The 5,000-nt window shown below is 47.3% G+C and overlaps 1 pseudogene; it reads right to left on the bottom strand.

Moving 5' to 3' along the window:
* Positions 1–95: 95 nt before the first annotated feature.
* Positions 96–667, bottom strand: LOC138023051 (uncharacterized; annotated as a pseudogene).
* Positions 668–5,000: the final 4,333 nt, after the last annotated feature.

Here is a 5,000-nt window from a genome sequence, read left to right as displayed (position 1 = left end):
GTAAATCCAGGTCACGCACGTCCTTTGCTCGGTCTTCGGCCGGGAAGGCTTTCATGACTTCCACAGAGTTAGAAACTACTTTGTGAAGTCGAAGGTTAGCTGTGCGGGGTGGCTTGTGCACTCTTAACCAGGTCTGTCGCTTCTTGAATAGATGAAAGCGAGGTCAAACCATCATCGACGTAAAAGTTACGGCAAATGAACTTTTTGGCCTCCTCGCCGTACTCCTCCTCGCCGTCAATGGCTGTTCTGCGTAGGCCGTAGGTAGCGACTGCGGGACTAGGTCCATTGCCAAATAGGTGTACATTCATCCGATATTCTATGATGGGCTTTGACGGATCGTTACTCTCGAACCATAGGAAACGAAGGAAGTCTCTATGTGGTGGGTCAACGTAGAATGAATGAAACATTTGCTCGACGTCGCACATCACTGCTATATTCTCCTTGCGAAAGCGCATGAGGACTCCAATAAGGTTGTTCATCAGGTCAGGGCCTGATAAAAGTACTTTGTTCAATGAAATTCCACCAAACTCGCAACTGGAATCGAATACGACGCGAATGGTGCGCTTTGTATTGCAAAATGCGGTAAGTACCAGGAACGGCCGGGAGGAGACGGGACTTCTTTACTTGGGATAGCTGAGGCGTGGCCTTTGTCGATTATTTTTCCCATAAAGTCCAGATAGTCTGCTTTCATTTCGGGTTTCCTGGCAAATGTCTTGAGAAGCCCTTGTAGGCGCTGCATTGCTTGATCTAGATTGTTTGGCATAGTCTGGCGCTCGTTACGGAACGGTAGGGGCATCTCCCTGTTTCCCTTTGCGTTCTTGTGTATACCCCTATCCAGTATCTCTAGAAACTTGCGGTCCTCGCGGGAGAGACCAGGCTCGTTGTCATCTCGTGTCTTCCTAAATATGTCGTCAGTGGCACGCTCCAAGAGGGGGTCTGTAACCTTGATCTGGTTGGGGCAAGGTACTAGCTCGTAAATTCTGCTTCCGGTGTTAGGTTCTTTCTCCGTAACAGTGGACAGGCGTCTCGGCCAAGTAGGAGGTGAATCTTAGCTGTCTGGTTTATGGGAGGTATCTCGTGCGCTATGGCCTTTGGTGTGGGAAACTCCTCGCCATGTCTGGGGTGGGGATTTCGCTCTTGTCTTGTGGGATGGTATCGCACTCGGTGAGGGTCGGCGCGGCGAACTCTGCTCCGCTAAGTGAACGTACTGTAATGCCTGCACGTGGACAAGAAGTATTTTTCTAAGGGTCCGTCCGCTCCAAGGTCGTCGGCTAGTTCACTAGTGACGAGGGAACTGTTGCTCTGCTCATCAACGATAGCATAGACGCGCTTAGCGAGGTGTGGGTTACGCCGGCTATAGACGTCCACGAGCAGAGTTTTGCTGCAGGACACGCCTCCTGTAGGTCCACAGAGTACGGTACATTTCGGGTTGACTGCTTCATTCTCCGGTTTAGAAGCTTGCCGCTTCTCCTTATGCAATACGGCGCTGTGGCGCTTGTCTCAGCAGATAGCGCACTGTACTGGGGTGTTACACCGGCTCGCGACGTGGTAAGGGCGAAAGCATAGGTGGGCGTCTTTAATCCACTCCGTACGTTCTTCCAGGGGTTTCGCTGTGAACGCTTTACACTCCTGCAGATCGTGTCCGTCCCTTTCGTGATACGGGCAATGTTTAGTCTTATTTTCTCTTTTTTCAGGGGCCTCCCTCCTATCCTCTCCGGCGCCGTCCTTTCCAGCTGCGGGCCGAGTCTTCTTTTCTTTGCGTGGTTTAGGTGTTGAAACCTGGGTGGGGCTGGCTGCTTGACCGGCCAGAACGTTTGGATCGTTCTTTATCTTTGATTGCTCCTGGACTATTTTACAAAATCTGGAGAAGGGGGGATACGCTCCGCCGTTGCAGTTCGAGTAACAAGCTATTTCTTTCTCCCATTTGGCGCGGATAAACCGTGGCAACTTCTCGGTTATTGGTTGCATGGCGTTAGGATAGTTGAGGCACGCAAGTCCGGGAAGATAAGTCACTTGACTTTCGATATCCGCGCAAAGATCTGCGAACAGCTGCAAATTATCGTGTTCTCGCTCACCAAAGGTCGCCGCGTCCCGTAATCGCTCCAACAATGTATTACTAATTACGGCGACGCTCCCGAAACGCCTTTCTAGTTCGTCCCACAACTCCTTTAGTAACGCAACGGGGTCGTGCATTTGCCGCTTCCGGTAGTTATCAACTAGGCGTTGTGGCCTTCCGCTAGTAAAGCTTCTTAAATAGTTTATCTCCTGAGTTGGGGATACATCAGCGTCTAACAGCATAGCTTTGAATGCGCCTTTGCAGGGATGGAAGAGGGTCCCCAGAGAATATGTCAGGCTGTCTCGCTAGGCCGGCAACTATCTGTTGATTTGCGACTGTAAGCGAATCTATCAGCTGACTTCCGGTGATATCTTTCAAAGGGGTCGAGGATATAAGTGGTTGCCGATTGAAAATGGTATTTTGTGGCACTACACAATCCTCATCTGTGGGTTGCTGCCGAGGCAGATCTGGGTTTTGGACGCGGAGTTCAGGGAGATCTGTTTTTTCTGATTTTCTTTCTTCGGGGGTGGGGCGCAATGGGAGCATTATTTGTTTTGGCGGGCTTAACGGCTCGTAATTTCGCTCGGAACGTGATACCTTTCCTGTGGTTAGGGGGTTGGAATGTACCCACTGGGTAGTCCTCTCCTCTGCTTTGATTTTGGGAACTTCTAACTCTGGTAATTTGAAATCTTTTTCAAATTCTTCTTCTAGAAGAGCCCCCTCGAAAACTTTAAGTTTAGCGTTCGCCATCGCGGCTTTTTTGTCTGCTCCCAGAATCGCGATTCTCCCTTTCGAATTGCGCTATCTCCTGTTGTCGAATTTTCTGCGCTTCTGCTTCGCGTGTCCTGCGTTCAAGTTCTTTTTGCGCTATTAGCCGCGTGTACTGAGCTTCTTCTCTTGCCGCTTTAGCTTCGGCTAGCGCTTGCAATCTAGCGGTAGTGCTGCTAGTTTTGGAGGATGACGAATGGCGCGAGGAAAGACGAGAACACACAGATCTTGTCTCCAACAATTTGTTGGGTTGTCTAGTAATTCTATTCTTTAGGCTGTCTAAAAGTAGGAGGGCTCGGTTAAGGGTCTCGTTCTCTTCACTAAGTTGAGCCTCTTCTAAGTAATCGCCGCGTGAATCTTGCTCGTACAGGCCAATTAACTCCTGCAACAATCTTCCAAACTCCTCCGAGGCGAGCGTATGGTCACGCGCTACAGTATCAATATGGCTGTCATCACTTAGCCCTTCTACTGATTGCATAACACTAAGGAGCTTTTTACGCGATTTAAGGATTTGCCTCCGTTTAAGTTCTACCGCGCTTTGCAGAGCCTTTCGTGTGGGTTTCCTCTCTCTTTTGCTCCTGGCTCCGCTCTCCTTCTCTCCTTCTACGTTCAGCCATTTTTTTCCTGGGCTCGTCATTCTCGATGGCTCCGGGTTTAAAGTATGATACCGCTTACCTCCATTCGTTGATTTTATCCACAGACTTTTCACTGTCGCGTACCCAGTGCAGCGGACACGGGATGTTGTGCACTGGAGATCGGGAAGTGTCAACCACAGTATAGAACTCAACAGCACAAGTTGACTCAACAGCGTTTAATTTGAACACCAACTCGTCTGAATTATTGTACACATGCGGTGAAAACTAAAAGGGGAAATTACAATGCACGAGATCAAAAAAAGGGGCTAAGACTAATCACAAAAGAAACAAATTGAAAGCAAAACGAAAGCTTCATATAATAGGCCGAGACTTACGTCTGATCCTGTTTAAAGGGCTAAAGAAACTCCAACGTTACGTAACTCCGAAAAAGATAAACTGCTCTGAAAACTCCAGTGTTGCTCCGAAGATCTCCTAACTCCAACTCCACAAAAACTTAAGGGGCGTTCTCTGATAAGGGTACAATTCACGTGTACAGTTGTAAAACCGGTTAAAAAACACGGGAATGGCTAGTTATATAATTGATTCAAACTGTGAACAATAGTACATGAAGACAGGGGCGTAAAACTCGATAAATGAAACAGAACAGAAACGTATCTTATCCAAGTCAGAACAAAAGCTTAATTACGTAATCAAGTTCTCTTCGATTCAATGTTCATTGTTCATCACAGATGTAGGTACGCGTGGTTAACTTAGGATAGATGAGGGTAAACGTGGTTAACTTAGAGTAGATGTGGGTAAACGCGGTTAACTTAGGATAGATGAGGGTAAACGCGGTTAACTTAGAGTAGATGTGGGTAAACGTGGTTAACTTAGGGTAGATGAGGGTAAACGCGGTTAACTTAGGTTAGATGTGGGTAAACGCGGTTAACTTAGGTAGATGAGGGTAAACGCGGTTAACTTAGGGTAGATGAGGGTAAACGTGGTTAACTTAGGGTAGATGAGGGTAAACGCGGTTAACTTAGTTTAGATGTGGGTAAACGCGGTTAACTTAGGATAGATGAGAGTAAACGTGGTTAACTTAGATTAGATGTGGGTAAACGTGGTTAACTTAGAGTAGATGAGGGTAAACGTGGTTAACTTAGGGTAGATGAGGGTAAACGTGGTTAACTTAGGGTAGATGAGGGTAAACGCGGTTAACTTAGGTTAGATGTGGGTAAACGCGGTTAACTTAGGATAAGGATGAGAGTAAACGTGGTTAACTTAGAGTAGATGTGGGTAAACGTGGTTAACTTAGGGTAGATGAGGGTAAACGTGGTTAACTTAGGGTAGATGAGGGTAAACGTGGTTAACTTAGGGTAGATGAGGGTAAACGTGGTTCACTTAGGGTAGATGAGGGTAAACGTGGTTAACTTAGGGTAAATGAGGGTAAATGTGGTTAACTTGGAGTATATGTGGGTAAACGTGGTTAACTTAGGGTGGATGATGTCTAACGTTGGTCTAAAAGGACACTTGGTGTGGTATATATCATATTTAAAGTCGGGTGCTCAGAGTAACGGGAGGCACGCTAAGCATGTTGGGGA

This window comes from Montipora capricornis, chromosome 11 (genome assembly GCF_036669925.1).
Source record: "Montipora capricornis isolate CH-2021 chromosome 11, ASM3666992v2, whole genome shotgun sequence".
Taxonomy (NCBI): Eukaryota; Metazoa; Cnidaria; class Anthozoa; order Scleractinia; family Acroporidae; genus Montipora; species Montipora capricornis.
Note: the sequence above shows the minus strand (reverse complement) of the source record. Positions and strands in the feature narration are given on the sequence as shown.